Source organism: Pteronotus mesoamericanus, unplaced genomic scaffold (genome assembly GCF_021234165.1).
Source record: "Pteronotus mesoamericanus isolate MK-2021 breed Mesoamerican mustached bat unplaced genomic scaffold, CSHL_Meso_final scaffold_31, whole genome shotgun sequence".
Taxonomy (NCBI): Eukaryota; Metazoa; Chordata; class Mammalia; order Chiroptera; family Mormoopidae; genus Pteronotus; species Pteronotus mesoamericanus.
In genome coordinates, this window is record NW_026555312.1 from 20,697,593 (window position 1) to 20,714,985 (window position 17,393).

Consider the following 17,393-nt stretch of genomic DNA (forward strand, 5'->3'; position numbering starts at 1 on the left):
GCTTAGAGATTGTAACCTTGGTACAATAATCTCATTGGGGTCCAGTGCAATAAAGGCCTAGAGATTTGGGCTGAGTGCCAAGAGATAGTGCAGGGTCAAAATTCAGTTCCATACAAAGTTACAGCATTTTGTTATCTCCGAGTTTGAACAGAAACTTTTTTTTTTTTTTAAATTTCAAAGGAAGAATGTTCAGTGTTAGTTATGGTGTTTGGGTTGAATATTTATTTGCCACAATTGTGATCCTAATAAAACTCTTATTATGATCTGTATGCACAGAGGAGAGATTTTGCTAGTAGAATTCCCAAGACTCTGTCTGCCGAACTTACTTAGTTTATATTAAAATTTAGTTATCTGTGGCAACTCTCTGTGAATCTCCGTTCCTGGAACAGGCCTTTCTCTAAATTCTTTTAGGCAGTTAGAGGGAGATTAAAGTTTCTTTCTGAGTCTTTTTTTTCTTAATAATGATCAGCTTTAAATAATATCTCAAAAGGGCATATTTTATAGTGACAAATTCTGCCCCCATCATGAATTTACCCACTGTAGACTTGTTTGGAGGTAAAAGGTAGTTTAAATAACTTTCCATGCATCATAGAATCTTCTGAATATTTATGGGCTTTATGCAATACACATAATATTCATCTACAATCCAAATTTAGGTACATAATGCTCTTGACTTCTAATGAGCTTTTTAGATGTGTACAATGCATGGAACTTGTGGATAATTTAGAAATAAGCAAATAACTTAGGACCATATTCTGGAAGCAGTTTAGATTATGAATGAAGCTGTAGTCATTCTGAATGCTTCTTTAATTCAAAAGGATGTTTCATTCATTGCATTCATTTATCCTCAGAAATTAAAGTATAAAAATTTCAATAAGAATTTCTACTGGACTTTGTTTGCTATTAATCTATAATAAGTCTCATAGCTTACTTTTGTTTATTTTTTATTTTTTTGTGAGTTTCAGAAGACTTTTTGTGTATACTTCTACTCTTTTGCTTCATAACAGCTCTGGGAAGTAGACTGGGAATTGACTTTATCCTCTGAGTACTTATTGTTTGACATTTTAGGAAAATATTGCCAACGTAGAAAGTATGTTGACAGTGGTATGAAATATTAGAGTAAGACAGCAGGAAGAACCAAGGGAATATCAAAACTTAAAGCTTTAGCTCATTTCTGTAGCTGCTGGAAATGTACTCATTTAGGAGGGTTTTGAAAAGTAGGGTTATTCCCAGGATGTGATATAAAGTGTGGGGCCTTTTCTTCCTGTCCCCTGTTCTAGGCTGTTATTTCTTCTTTCAATTTTTTTTTAACACTGATACAATATTTATCATGTAATCTACAGATCTTATTCACATTTTACCAATTATCACACTAATACTTGTTTTTGTTTAAAACTTTTTTCTTTTTTTTCCTTTTCATAGAATTTATTAGGTGGCACTGGTTAGCAAAATTACACAGGTTTCAGGTGCACAGTTCCACAACATATCATCTGTACACTGTATTTTGTGTTTGGGCTGTTATTTCTTAAAGAGCCATCCCTCAGACCACAGTGCCAATTCTTGACTTACCGATTTAAGAGGTCTAATCTGGACTCAAATTAAAAACATTGAGTGCCTAATGTGTACAAGTGCTATAAATGCTGGAGACCAGTGAAGATATAGTCCCTTTCTTTGGAGCTTTCAACTGGTGCTTCCTTTTTGAGATGTGTGGTCACCAGGGTGGTCATGTCCCAACTGTTAGAGAACTTGGTGTTCATTGGGGTCTACCATCAGCTCAATAGGCAGATCTTGTATTAGGGCAAGTACAAGTAGCCAGAGGGTGCATAGGATGGCCTCTAACCCAGATTTGAGGATTCTGGGTGAGAAAGTATGAGGGTGAGCCTGAGAGAGAAAATTTGGACGTTGGTGGGAGTGAAAAGCAAATTTATCAGTGAAGTACAACCAACCAACGCCCTAAAAACAAACCTCAGTGTTATTTACACAGATAATGGTCTGTGAAAGGATGATATAAATTCCATGTTGGAAGTTCATCTTCCTCTTGTCTGGGAGGGATATGTCAGACAAATCCCTTGGGTGGAATATACCACAAAGGCCTTTACCCAGGTCACAGATTGCCTGTTTGCTGGGAGCCGTAAGCAGAATTTGACTTTTTAGCTGTACTAAAAAGAGAGACTGCTATCAGCTAGTTCTGGGTTACCCAGTCACTTCCTAAATTACTGGAAGTAGCATACTTTGCTTTTTGTGACTTAATTTATATGTGGTGTGCTGGAGCATTGGGAATTGTAAAGCTTCTCAGGTTTCAAGGTGTAGCAAAATTTGGGAACCTCCAAGCCAATTTATGAAAGCCTTACAATTATGCTGACGTGGATTTTGTCCATAGAGACATTTTTGGTACTGAGGAGTCACTGAAGGATTTTTAACCAGTAGAGTGACTTGATCAGATCTGTAAATTTGGAAGATCTCTCTGTTTTTTTGGGAGAAAATGGATTGGAAGGCTAAGATTAGAAGCAGTGAAACCAGTTAAGGGGCCATGGTAAAGGCAGTATGATGGGGTGAAAGGGGCAGAAATGAAAAGAGGTAGATGGCTCCCTGAGATACTGATGAGCTGGATTTAGCAGAACTTGTGATGCGTGTAGTAGGTATGTGGGGTGGAGGAGAGACCAGTTGGCCTAGGTGGGTGAAAGTAGGGAGAACAGGGATGATGATGTAGGGGGTGGGGTGGGTTGTTTCCATTTTTCAGGTGGGATCACCAGCTCTGATGGTTTCTCCTTCCAAGAAATAGCTGAGGAAGTTCATCAGTACTTTGTAATCAGTGACCTCGTTTGCTGAACTGCCTGTAGCTTGACTTCTCAGGTAGAGGTTAATAGCTTATTCTTCTTCAGTTTAATCATGTTTTTCCCCCGAAGGATTAATCATCATATATTTCATTTGCATAAGAAATCTACTCAAGGGGGATTCTTCCCATACTTGTGATCCATAGAAGTCCTGGTGGCTGACGGCTTACCTGTGGCTCAGTGGCATCTAAAGAGCTTTAGCTTCCTTTTGTCAATAAGGAGGGGTAGTTGGGGAAATACAGTTTTCATTACTTTTCATATAATTGAATTCAGAGTTTATATTACTTTCATTTAAAAAGTCATTGGAGAATTTGTGAGGCAGATTATATATAGCTATCTGGAGTTTTTTGAGAAAGAAATAAAATCTATGTAACAAAAGTTAAGTTGTGCTCTATGTTAAGAAAATCCAACATACAAAAATCTTAAATGACAAAGTGGGCAAATTTTGGGTGTAGATAATTGGTTGATGGTGGTTTTACTAATGAATTCTTGGCTTTGTGAAAAGATGTGTTTTATGAATCTTTTGTAATATAAAGTTCCTATGTTTGTTTTTTTAATGACTTGGATTCCAGGGATAATATTTTTGGAATAAGGAACGGCCCATCTGGGTAGTATATAATCTAGGACAAGGATTTAAGCATTAGTAGTTAAGACCCCCTTGCCCTCAAATAATGCTAGATAATGTAAGGCAAGGATAATCTTTTCCATATGTGCTGTCTGACCACTCCCCATTGTAGCTTTTGTGTAAAGTTGTCCCATCTTTTTTCTTGCATGCTGCACCTGCATAATGAAATCAAACTGTGTGATATTTTGGTTTGTTGACATGAATGTGTTTCTAACGTCACAAAGTATATGTAATGAAATTCATTATAGATTTATCTAGGTAAATGAGTAAGTTCTGAAGCCAAAAATCATAGAGGTAGATGTGAAATTCATTTGATGGTGAGATAAAGGAGCAAAGAGAAATATCAAAATACAACCTGAAAAAAACCCGACTCACAATCTGAAAAATAGTAATTTGCAGAGAAGTAATATCTCTTCCCTAGCTTTCAAAGAAAAAATAATATACCAGCAATAAACCTAATCAACAAAACAAACAAGTGAGCAAAATAGAACCAGAGGCATGGAAATAAAGAACAATATGACAGTGACCAGAGGGGAGTGGGGAGGGAGTAAAAGGGAAAAGAAGGGAAACAGTCAAGTCAAGGAACACATATAAAGGTCCTATGGACAAAGACAATGGGAGGTGGGGGGCTGGTGGGGCAGGGGAGAGTACTGAGGGAAAAGTAGGGAGAACTGTAATTGAACAACAATAAAAAAAAAAAACCACGAGGAAAAAAAAGAATTAAATAAAAAAAAACCCATGTATTTTCTAAAGCATCAAGATCTGTTGTTTGCAACATATAAGAAGGGTCCACCAAAAAACAGAATTATTTTCTGGAGGCCAGGCCTCTTTTCATACAGGCTTCCCCCATTATTTGAGTGTTTTAGGAACCCCTTCTGTATCAGTGTGCCAGCTGGCATTTTTATGGGAGACTGCGTTTGGATTCAGTGAAATTTTTTTGAAGACTTTTTCAATGTGTGCGCCCATTTCATGATGTGTGATTTACAAGCACACCTGCTCACACAGTGCTGAGTTAATACAGTTTTTGACCAAAAAAGCCATGACCCCCATGCCCCACCCTCTGTATTCACCTGATCTCTCCCCAAGTGACTTGTTTTTTGTTTCCTCAGATGAAAAAAGTACTCAAAGGGAAAAGTTTTGCCAATGCAGAAGAAGTGAAATAAGAAAAGGCATCAAAATCAAGGAGTTCAAAAACTTTTGAGCAGTGGGAAAAACACTCGATAGGTGTATTGCATCAAATGGAGAGTACTTTGAAGGTGACTGAAGTTTAAACATGTAAGAAGAAATACACAATTTTTATAAATAAACTCCATTTTTGGGGGGTTACCCTCTTGTATTATTTTGAAAGTAATTTGTTTTATTTCTAAAGCGTAGATTGATTTTTGGAGAAGAGGGGAACAGAAGGCATTAGAATACTGAGCACATTTGTGCTAGGCTGGTTATAAATGCATGTTCAGAGGCAAATGACCATGATAAAAGATCATATAAGAGACTGCTTTATTTAAATGAAGTAGTTTCCCTCTTGCCACCTTGCATGGCATCAACAAATGAGTTGTGGTTGAGCACTAAAGCTGCATATACTTTTGGTGCTCACTTTGTCACCTTGTTAGGGCTTCATTATGGAGAGGGGTACTGGTGGCTATCCAGATGCTTAACTGGCAGTTGTCACTGACTAATGGAGCCATATTTGTGTTGGCTGACACCTGGTTTTAAAAGTTATTTATAGAGATCATTGTAATCAAAACAGCTAGAGGTACAACCTAAGATTTATCTAGTGTAAGTGGTACTACAGGACACAGGAAAAACATACTCAGCGCATTCCTAGTGGTTAGAGCTCTAAACACTAGGAATGTGCTGAGTATGTTTTTCCTGTGTGTAAATAGTTCTTTCAGGTCGCATGCTATAAGAAAAACACTTGATGGTTTGGACATTATAACTAGGACTATAAAACTATCAAAACAATACATTAATAAACCAAAAAATTTAAGAGGGCAACATTTAATGAGCTTGGAAGTTTACACTTCTGTCTTCACAATAAGAAAATAAACTCAACAAACTGACAATCAACAACTCTTACTAGATAACATCAGAAAATTGAGGTCACAGGGCAAACTATTGCGCTGTGAAATGGCGAGAGAAATAGGTGCCAAGAGTCACAGTTTACCAGAAGCAGAAGTCCAGGAGCAGAACCCCACCCCCATATACACCACCTGGACTGGCAGGAACAGTTAAGTTGTGAAAGATACATTCCAGGAGGCTTGGTGTGAATAAGCTTGAGAATTAAAAACAACCAGGGCCCAATATGGTGGGGAGGGGTTGAAGGAACCTTATGGTTTCATGAATTTTACTTCCAGGAGTCCCTCCAGACCCTCAGAATCCTCTCCTTTTTCTGGCAGTGGGAGGCAGAAAGTAAACATTTGAAAATATATCTAAAGCATTTTATTCTCTTTAGAAAAAGCCTGTCCTTAAGTGAACTTACCAAAGCTTAACAGACTTGGGTTTTATCAGAACCTAACTGACTTGGGATGAGAAATACTCAATTCAGGCTTCCTTTAGACTTTTGATCTCCCCTAAGGGGGAAAAAGAAAGCCAAGACACACTCGTGAAAGTCACAGTCCAGGGAAATGTGGCTCAGCACCCTAGGCTCACTAAATGTCTGAGACCTAATTAGAGCACTGTAGAGGGTGTCTCCTCCCCTAACACCTTACCACCATATCAGTCAGGCTTATAGTTAATGACAGGGGAGTGCAGCCTGAAGAACTGCAAGGCTCAGACCCTGTTAAAGAGAGAGTTAAAGGCAACAGGGAAGATACAGAAAAGGACACTAGAGGAAATTTTAGCTTCTGAAACCTAAGCTGCAGTGAACAGTAAACACAGCCTAACTTCTAACCGGACAAATATAAAATCTCACACTAAAGACTTATTTTTTAAAAATTTATTTATTTTTTAAAAATTTTTTTCAAATACATATGTTTCCATTTGCCCACCACCCCTTTCTCCTGCCTCACTCACCCCCACCTACACCCCTCAATCCTTCCCCACCTTGGCTTTGTCCATGTGTCCTTCACAGCTGTCCTTGATCTGACCCTTCCCTTTCCCCTCATTGCTACCCCCATCCCTCCATCCCTCCCGTCCCTGTCGGTTTCTTTCTTTAAATGTTGCTGGTCATATTTTCCTTGCCTGCTTGCTTTGCTGATTACGTACCACTTATAGGTGAGATCATATGGTATTTGTCTTTCACCGCCTGGCTTATTTCACTTAGCATAATGCTCTCCAGTTCCATCCATGCTGTTGCGAAGGGTAGTAGCTCGCTCTTTCTGCTGCATAGTATTCCATTGTGTAAATGTACTATAGTTTTTTGATCCACTCATTTACTGGTGGGCACTTAGGTTGCTTCCAGGTCCTGGTTATTGTAAATTGTGCTGCTATGAGCATTGGGTGCATAAGTTCTTTTGAATTGGTGTTTCAGGATTCTTAGGGTATAATCCCAGCAGTGGAATTGCTGGGTCAAAAGGCAGTTCCATTTTTAGCTTTTTGAGGAAATCCCAGACTTTTTCACAGTGGCGGCACCAGTCTGCATTCCCACCAACAGTGTACTAGGGTTCCTTTTCTCCACAACCTCGCCAGCACCTGTTGTTTGTTGATTATTGATGATGGCCATTCTGACTGGTGTGAAGTGGTATTTCCTTGTGGTTTTAATTTGCATTTCTCTGATAGCTAATGATGCTGAGCAATCTTTCATATGTCTCTGGGCCCTGTGTATGTCCTCCTTGGAGAAGTGTTAGTTCAGGTCCTTTGCCCATTTTTTAATTGGTTTGTTTGTCTTCCTGGAGAGAAGTTGTGTGAGCTCTTCCTATATTTTGGAGATCAAACCCCTGTCTGATGTATCATTGGCAAATATATTTTCCCACATTGTTGGCTCCCTTTTCATTTTGCTGATGTTTTCTTTAGCTCTGCAGAAGCTTCTTATTTTGATGAAGTCCAATTTGTTTATTCTTTCCTTTATGTCCCTTGCTCTAGGGGACATATTGGTGAAAATATTGCTGCGTGGGAAAGCTGAGAGTTTCTTGCCTATGTTCTCCTCTAGTACTTTATGGTGTTGCGACTTATATTTAAGTCTTTTATCCATCTTGAGTTTATTTTCGTGTATGGTGTCAGTTGGTGATTGAATTTCAGTTTTTTATGTTTAGCTGTCCAGCTCTCCCAACACCATTTGTTGAAGAGGCTATTTTTACTCCAATTTTTTCTTCTGCCCCCTTTGTCGAATATTAATTGACCATAGAGACATGGGTTTATTTCTGGGCTCTCTATTCTGTTCCATTGATCTATGTGTCTGTTCTTATGCCAGTACCAGACTGTTTTGATTACAGTGGCCTTGTAATATAGTTTGATGATAAGTGTGTGATCTCTCCTACTTTGTTTTTCTTTTTCAAAATTGCTGCGGCTATTTGGGGTTGTTTATGGTTCCATATAATTTTTTTAAATGTTCTGTGTCTGTGAAATACATCATTGGTATTTTAATAGGGATTGTGTTGAGTCTATAAATTGCTTTGGGTAGTAGGGACATTTTGATGATGTTAATTCTTCCAATCCATGAACACGGTATATGCTTCCATTTATTTGTGTCTTCCTTAATTTCTTTCTTCAGTGTTCTGTAGTTTTCTGCGTATAGGTCTTTTACCTCCTTGGTTATGTTTATTCCTAGGTACTTTATTTTTCTTGTTGCCATAGCAAAGGGGATTTTTCTTCTCATTTCTGCTTATGCTATTTCATTGCTGGTGTACAAAAATGCCTTCAATTTCTGAATATTGACTTTGTATCCTGCTATTTTGCCAAAGTCATTTATTAGGTCAGGTAGTTTTTTGATGGAGTCTGTAGGGCTTTCTGTGTACACTATCATGTTATTGCAAACAATGATAGTTTCACTTCTTCCTTCCAATTTGGATGCCTTTTATTTCTTTTTTTTGTCTGACCACTGTGGCCAATACTTTGTTGAATAGAAGTGGTGAAAGCGGACATCCTTGTCTTACTCCTGATCTTAATGGGAAAGCTTTTAGTTTTTGCCCGTTGAGTATGACATTGGCTGTAGGTTTTTCATATATGACCTTTATTATGTTGAGGTATGCCCCCTTTATTCCCATTTTCCAGAGTGTTTTTCTCATAAATAGATGCTGTACCTTATCAAATGCTTTTTTCACATCGAGTGATATGATCATGTGATTTTTGTCTTTCCTTTTGTTTATGTGATGTATTACATTTGTTTATTTGCAAATATTGAATCATCCTTGCATTCCTGCATGAATCTCATTTGATCATCGTGGATGATCCTTTTAATATGTTGCTGAATGTGGCTTGCCAATATTTTTTTGAGAATTTTAGTGTCCATATTCATCAGCGATAGTGGCCTCTGGTTTTCTTTCCTTGTTGTGTCTTTATCTGGTTTTGGGATTAGGATGATGATGGACTCATAGAAAGAGTTTGGGAGTCTTCCCCCTTCTTGAATTTTTTGGAATAGTCTGAGAAGGACAAGGGTTAGCTCTTCCTTAAATGTTTTGTAAAATTCTCCAGGGAAGCTGTCCAACACAGGCTTTTGTGTTCAGGGAGTTTTTTGATTACTGCTTCAAATTCACCAGCTGTTACTGGCCTGTTCATGCTTTCTGCTGCTTCTTCGTTCAGTGATGGAAGGTTATATTTTTCTGGAAATTTGCCCATTTCACCCAGCTTTTCAAGTTTCTTGGCATATAATTGTTCATAGTAATTTCTTACAATCCTTTGTATTTCTGTGTTATCAGTTGTTATTTCTCTTCATTCATTTCTGATATTATTTATTTGGGGCCTCTCCCTTTTTTTCTTGATGAGTCTGCTTAAAGGCTTGTCGATTTTGTTTATCTTTTCAAAGAACTAGCTTCTGGATTGGTTCATCTTTTGAATTGTTCTTTCAGTCTCCATGTCATTCAATTCTGCTCAGATCTTGATTATTTCCTTTCTTGTACTGGCTCTCGGCTTTGTTTGTTGTTGGTTCTCCAGTTCTTGAAGCTGTAGGGATAGGTCGTTTATTTGAAATGTTTCTGTCTTTTGGAGGTAGGCTTGTATTGCTATGAACTTCCCTCTCAGGACTGCCTTTGCTGTGTCCCATTGGTTTTAGACTGTTGTGTGTTCATTTTCATTTGTTTCCAGAAACTTTTTGATACATTCTTTGAACTCATTATGGAGCCTTTCATTGTTTAATAGCATGCTATTCAGTCTCCATGAGTTTGAATGTTTTTCCCTGAGGTTGGATTCTAGTTTCAAGCCCTCATGGTCCAAGAAAATGCTTGTTATGATACTGATTTTCCTCAATTTGTTGAAGCTTGTTTTGTGTCCTATTATGTGGTTTATCTTTGAAACAGTTCCGTGTGCATTTGAGAAGAACATGTATTTTGCTTCTTTGGGTTGAAAGGTTCTATATATGTCAGTTAAGTCCATTTGATCTAATGCATCGTTCAGTTCTACAATATCCTTGTTGATGTTTTGTTTGGAATACTATCCATTTTTGACAGTGGGGTGTAAAATCCCCTACTATCAGTGTGTGACTGTCTATATCTTTTTTGACATCCTCCAAGATTTTCCTTATATGTTTGGGTGGTCCTGTGTTGGGCACATATAGGTTTACGATGTTTATGTCTTCTTGACGGATTCTTCCTTTTGAGTATTATGAAGTGTCCTTCTGGGTCTCTTTTTATGGCCTTTATTTTGAAATCTATTTTGTCTTCTATAAGTATTGCTACCTCTGCTTTTTTCCCCTGTCCATTTGGTTGGCATTTTATTTTTCCATCCTTTTCCTTTCAGTCTGTGTAGGTCCTTTGTTCTGAGGTGGGTCTTTTGTAGGCAGCATATGTGTGGGTCTTGTTTTCTTATTTATTCAGCTATCCTATGTCTTCTGATTGGGGCATTTAATTTATTTACATCTAAAGTTATTATTGATAGGTACTTACTTTTCCTTTTGTACCTGTGTTCCTCTCTTTCTTACTCTTTTTCTTGATCTTCTTAAAGCAGGCCCTTTAGCATATCTTTTAGTGCTGGCTTGATGGAGGTGTATTCTTTTAGTCTTCCCCTGTCTGGGAAACTCCTTATTTCACCTTCCATTTTAATGGAGAGCCTTGCTGGGTAGAGCAGCTGTGGTTGCAGGCCTTTGCTTTTCATGACTTGGAATATTTCTTGCCATCCCCTTTTGGCTTGTAGTGTTTCTGTTGAGAAGTCAGCTGTTGGCCATATCGCGGCTCCCTTGTATATAACTACCTGTTTCTTCTTTGCTTCCTTTAGGATTCTCTGTCTTTTATATTTGCCATTTTAATGATGATGTGTCTTAGAGTGGGCCTCATTGGGTTCCTTTTGAGTGTCACCTTCTGTGCTTCCTGGACTTGTGTGACTTTTTCTCTCCTCCAATTAGGGAAGTTTTCCACCATTACTTTTTCAAACAGGTACCTCTTCTCCTTCTGGTATCTTTACTGTACGGATGGTATTATGTTTCAGGTTGTCCTTTATTTCCCTAAATGCCTCTTCATTCTTTTTGAGTCTTTTTTCATTTTCTTGCTCTTTCTGGGACCTTTTTTCTATGTTGTTATCCTGCTTGCTGATTTAGTCCTCTGGTTCATTGAACCTGTTTTTGATTCCTTCTACTGTGTTCTTTAATTCAGAAATTGTATTCTTCATTTTTTCTTGCCTCTTATGGATAGTTTCTAAGTCTTTTCATGCTGATATAGTTTGCAATAAGTTATTCATAGTTTCCTTGTAATTTCTGGTAATTCTCTTTGAGCTCACTGAGCTTCCTTTGAACTGTTATTTTGAACTCAATATCTGATATTTTACTTGCCTTTATTTCATTTAGTTGTCTTTGTGAGGATTCCTCCTTTCCCTTCGATTGGGAGATGTTTCTTTGTCTTCCCATGATTTGTGACTGTCTTCTTTTTCACTTCTGCTGCTTAAATTGATCTGTTTTGACTTCCTGACTGTGATGTGAAGTTCTATAGTAGGAGACTGTTTTTTTTTTTTTTCTTTTTCTTTCTTTCTGGATCTGCGTCTGATGATGTCAGCTGTTGACTCCATGGATCTACGCTCTGTGTCTGTCTCTTCCAGTTGTTAATCTAATCAGTGTGCCCTCAACAATCAAGGCCGGGTAGAGCCCCTCTTGTGGGCGGGGTTATTGTGTCATTTCACACTGCTGCCACTCAGGGGAGTAGTCTGCCTGAGCAAGATGGCTATTGTGTCGGGGATGAGTCAACCCTGGGATCTCCTGGCTACTCCCTCAATCTCTCCCTAATGTCTCCATTTCCAGACTTTCTTTAAGTGTTTCTAGACCACTCTGTGTCTCTTTTAGGCAGGATCTACTATCTGTGACTGCCACTCTGTACTCAGCACCCCTGTCTGCATAACACCAGGCAGGGGCTGAGCCTCCTGGGGCGGGGCTCTTGTGTCCTTTCTCACTGCTTCCGCTGAGGGGCGAGGTTTGCCTGAATAAAATGGCAGCTGTTTTATTGGGGAGGGATCAGCTTCAGGATCTCCCTGGCTACTCCCTCAGTTCTCTCCCCAGTGCTTCTGTCTCTAGACTCTCCTTAAGGGACTCTAGACCACTCTGTATCCCCTTTAGCCAGGGATCCACAATCTGTGACTGCTGCTCTTTACTCAGCAACCATGTCTGTGAAATGCCTGGCTGGGGCAGGAACTCTTGAGGGTGGGGCTATTGTGTCCTTTCTGCTGCTGCCACTCAGGGAGTGGTCTACCTGAACAAGATGGCAGCTACGGAATGGGGGTGAGTCCTTACCAGGTCCCTTCTGTCCACTTTCTCAATTCCCTCCCAAGAGCCTCCCTCCCCAGTCTCACCTCATGCAGGTCCAGCCTACTCTGCCCCGCCTCCCCTGGAGGCCAGCGTAAGTGGCTACCTCTGCAAATTTTTGCAATGGCCCTTTAAACGACTCTTTGTGTCTCCAGCTTTCTGTCTCTGGCAGAGAGTTCTCTGCCTCTTTTCACATCTGGCTGTCATCTGTGTGCTTTTTGGGCTCGTGTTGTAGACTGGTGTTGGAGATCCCTGGTCATGGTTTAAACCCTGCTCTTCTCATTGGGATCCAACTGGCCATTCTAACATCCTTCTGGCGCTGCAACCTGTATGCCCCTAGTTCATAGTTCACCTTCTCGAGCCTCTACTGCACTCCTTACCAGTTAGGTTGTGCTCAGGCCAATTCCTCTGTCTGTCCAAGGTTTTAAGGTTCCTCTCTCACTATCGTTCTGTTGTTTTCCAGGTGATGTGCCCCCAATTTAGGTGTAATGCCAGATTGGTCCTGGGAGGAGATCAGTGTGACTTCCACTCACTTCACCGCTATCTTGAAGTCCTAAGAGCTTAATTTACATTTTTTTACACAATACATCATGTCTGGCTTTCAATAAAAAAAAAAAAATTACACAGCATGCTAAAAGGCAAAGCCCAATTTTCTTTTTTAAAGATTGTTTATTTTTAGAGAGGGGAAGGGAGAGAGAGAGAGGGAAACATGATGTGTGAGAGACACATCGATTGGTCACCTCCTGCATGCCCCCTCTTGGGGACCTGACATGCAACCGAGGCACATGCCCTAACTGGGAACCTAACTGGCGACCCCCCGGTTTGCAGGCCGGTTCTCAATCCACTGGGCCACACATCAACCAGGGTGACAAAACACAATTTAAAGAAACAAATGAAGCATTAGAACCAGAGTCAGATATGGCAGAGATTTTTGTGTTATCAGACTGGTAGGTGCATATAAAATATGTATGATAATATACTAAAGGCTCTCATGTCAAAGGTGTATAAAATGGAAAAAAGATGGATTTAAAAGCAGAGGGATGGGAACTCTGGAAGGTAGCAAAAGTAAATGCTAGAAATTTAAAAAAAAATAGTAATGTAGCAGAAGTGAAGAATGCCTTTTGGCTTATCAGTAGAGTGAACTGAGCCAAGGAAAGAGTTTGTGAGCCTGCAAATATGTCAGTAGAAATTTCCCAACCTGAAAAGCAAAGGGAAAAAAGGGTAATAAAACCAGAATATAAGAATTTTAGGACAATTACAAAAGATGTCATAGTACAGGTAATGGGAATGCTAAAAGAAGAAACAAAGAAAGGAAAAGAAGAAATATTTCACGTAGTAGTGGCTGAAAAGTTTGATGACAGATATCAAACCACAAATCTAGGTACCTCAGAGAACACTCTGCAGGTAAATTGCAGAACATCTAAACAGGATATATGATACTAAAACTGCAGGAAATCCAACATAAAGGGAAAAACCTGAGGAAAGTCAGGAAATAAACACCTTACCTATAAAGGCACAAGGCTAAGAATTTCATCAGACTTCTCTTCAGAAACCATGTAAGCAAGAAAAAACAAAAAACCAATCAACCTAAAATTTTGTATTCAGCAAAATTATCCCTCAGAAGTGAAGGAGAAATAAAGACTTTCTCATACCCACAAAAATTGAGTTAATTTGTCACTACTATATCAGTCTGCCTGGCAGGAAATATTAAAAGAAATTCTTCGGGAGAAGGGGAATGATACTGGTTAGAAACTTGGATCTACCTAAAGGAAGGAAGAAGTTTTTCATTATCTCTGGGTTATGGTTTTTCCTGCGGTTTGTAAATTTGGAGTTCTAACTGATGGAGATTATCCCCAGATACTGAACAAAGTGTTGGCCTTTGTGGGTTGCTGACTAATGGTGCTTCGTGGAAAAGTTGGGGCTGCGGGAGGAGACCCAGCATGAGAACTTAAGGAAAAAATGGGTTGAGGGACTGAAGGGACAAGAAGTTAGTCCTAAAGTGTACTTCATGAAGTAGACCATTGGGAATTCCTTTGGTACCATTGGACTTATACGGTGGCCAACAATCATGACTAACTGGAATTTGAGGATGGGTCAGTCCTGCAAGAATTTTTGGAAATGGAGAAGTTGTCTTCTAAAGATGGAGCAAAATGCTTTGAAAATAATAAGGCCATTCAGTCAGTCCATGCAGCCTGGCGCAGGAAGGCCAGCATCAGGTAAGTGACAAAGTGAACTTTCATTTATGCTGTTCAACAGCATTGATGGCCACTTCTATGTCCCAGTGAGAAGGGGGTTTTAGAGGAAATCATGAAGGACCTATGGATAAATATGGGCCCTGAAAAGGAGCTGAAACCTTGTATCTAGCAACTCCCTTACTCTGAGCACCATCAGCAGACTGAGTCAGTCCTTTGTGAGGTCTATAAGTTGGAAGAGAGCCATGGCTCATTAATGGCCTGAAGTGTGACAAAGGAATGACTACCTGTTGGCTTCAGGGCCACAGGCACCGCAGCTGGAGGGCTATACCATCACCATGAATTCCCTGCCTACAACTAATCCCAACAGCATTGCAGTCCTTGCCCATCATGTCATACAGAGCCTAAGGTCTCTGTCAACCCAGGCTGTGGGGTATTACCATTCCCACCTTTCTTTTGTTTTTTAACACAGAAAATCAGTGTCATGAGGACTGGACATCAGGATGGAAGACAAGCAGAACAGCAAAGTGATTATAAATCCCTTACCTGGCCTGGAGACAAAGACTACCATCCAAGCACAGCCCCCACCGTGGCCCTGTAGTCTCCCCATGCACCTACCAGCAATGGTGGTAGAGCCTCAGGTGGATCCAACTCCCCTCAGCTGTATGTGCATGGCCAGGCCAGCTTAGAGGACTTTGTCTGGTGGAAGATGGAGTGCAAATTGCTGTGGGGTTCTTTCCATGGGGTTTAAATTGAGAAACTGTGTGGTACCTCCACAGCATTCAAAAGCATTATGACCAAAATAACTGTGACGGTTGAGCTTATGGGATTGCCAGGAGCCCATGGGAAATAAGAGGCTGGCCCCTCCACTTGCACCTGGTGAAGCTTCAGAGACTGAACTGTTTTCCTGGAGCATTTCTCTACTTTCTTGTTCGTTTCCCTCTTTTCTTCTATATTCATGGGAAAGGAGATGATTTTATACAAATAAAAAATTTTAATGGGCAAGCATTTAATATTTTCTGAATTGCTTTTAATGATGGATTGTGGGAGGGGATTATTTTGAATAGTTCAAATGCATGTTTGTTTTAGAGAATATAGGACTGTCACTTCCTTAAACAGATTGTATAACAATGATAGTAACACCTCTCCAATTTATTTTAGCCACAAATGCCCATTTAAAAGATTGGGAAATGAATGCTGAGGGAAGTTGAGTAGCTTGTTGACATCATGGACCTGGTGAGTGGCAGAGCTTGTGTCCTAAGTTTGTGCTCTCGATGCTTGTGTTCTGCAGCCTTACTAGGCCCAGGACTGTGGCCTCTAGTACCCTGTTTTTTTGAATCCTGTCTTTTTTTTTTTTTTTTTTTTTGAGATTGATTGTAATGTGTCTTTTAAATAGATAATTCAGTCATATGAGAGACGAGACAACCAACCATTTAGTGTACCACTTTTTAGAGCCTCTCGTGATTTAATTTGTCTGCAGTCCCTTAAGTCTTCTCTGCACAGTCAGGACATAGTACTGAGTACAAATTTACCTGACATATGTGGAAAAAAAAAGTGAAGCTTTTCAGAGTGCTGGGCGTACTAAGAGTATATGAAACTATTTAGCCCAAGGGATGGGGTCTTGCATATAGGCCCCCTAGTATGCAAGGTGGCCTCCATGGTGTTGCAGATTTTGGAGGAGCCTAATTCAGTTCTAAACCAGAGGGTGGTAGCTAGCAGGGTGGCCTCTTTTCTCCTCTCCTGCCTCTTCAAAATCCTTAGGAGCTAAATTAAAGAGCTCCTAAGTGGAGTGATGACTTTAGGTTGAACATGTGTTTTATGTTTGAAACTTTGTTCAGTTGGAAGCGTCTTTTCCCTAACCCAGTCCTCCTCTATTAATGCACAAATTATTTTATCCAAATAACTCATATTTTGACTCCTGAGGGTATATTAGGAGCTGGATATAATATGTATAGTATGTACATAATATGTATAGTATTTGTCAAACAAATGTATTTATTGGGTAGCTACTATGGGCCTGAATAGTGCTAGAGCTAGAAAGGTGAGTAAAGTATAATACATGTTATCAAGGAGCAAACACTAGTTGGAGATTCATTCACAAGTATTTATTTTATGCCTAGGACCAAGCAAGTAATGAAGTCTCTCTTTACTTTTAGTTGTTGAATGGTGCAGATAAGTATAGTGTGGATGGGCACTTAGTCCATCCTGGGAGGGAGGTTAGGCTGCTGGCATATACAGGGAAGATGAAGCTTTGTAAAGGAGGTGATGATTGAATGGGAAGGTGGGTGGAAGTTTGCTGGCTGAGAAAGGAAAACGGCAGGTCTGGTCTTCAGAGATCTGGACCTGGGAAGTATAGCAGAATGCACATTTCAGCAGTGAGTTGTGTGTGTGGTGAAAACAGCATTCCTTTCACCTGGAAAGGTAGGGCCAAGGAAATAAGTTCCCTGCTGTTCATTGCTATTAGGGGCAGACAGCGTGCTTTACCTACTTTTCTGGCTTTCGTAGAACATAGTCATTGATTGAGATGACTTCAGATACACAAACTCAGTGCTTTTCAGAAGATGTTCTTTGGAACCCAAGGTGCTTGGAGAGTAAAAAATGCTATATGGTAAACAGTTCCCAAGATTAAATTGCTTCAGAAAGTACAAATATCCATTGTGAATCTTTAGGGTGGGTAAACTCCACTGTTTTCCAGAAGGCTTGGGAAGCTTTTCCACCTGAACATATTGAGAAAATAGTGGTCAGAGTAAACACTGGGAAATGCCATGTCAACCCCCAAGTGGCATGGATGCTACCTAGTTGGTCTCATGGGTCTTATTTTCCCTAAAGACATGCTATTCTCCCAGAGGTCAGCACAACTAGAGGCAGGCTGGAGGAAGGCAGCTGCAGATGTTTTAATGACGGGAAGATCCACAAATGGAGAGTGAAAG

At 39.8% G+C, this 17,393-nt stretch overlaps 1 protein-coding gene across 5 annotated transcripts in view; it reads left to right on the forward strand.

Annotated features, from left to right (window-relative positions):
* FARS2 (phenylalanyl-tRNA synthetase 2, mitochondrial) overlaps window positions 1-17,393 on the forward strand; it is a 529,812-nt gene that overhangs the window by 42,688 nt on the left and 469,731 nt on the right. Inside the window, exon 1 of one of the 5 annotated variants that reach the window (XM_054591916.1) lies at window positions 15,652-15,699. The exons of the other annotated variants lie outside the window; for them this stretch is intronic. The gene's annotated coding sequence lies outside the window, so the exon portion shown is untranslated. Of the gene's footprint in view, window positions 1-15,651; window positions 15,700-17,393 lie in introns of those variants that run through there. 5 annotated transcript variants of the gene reach the window in all.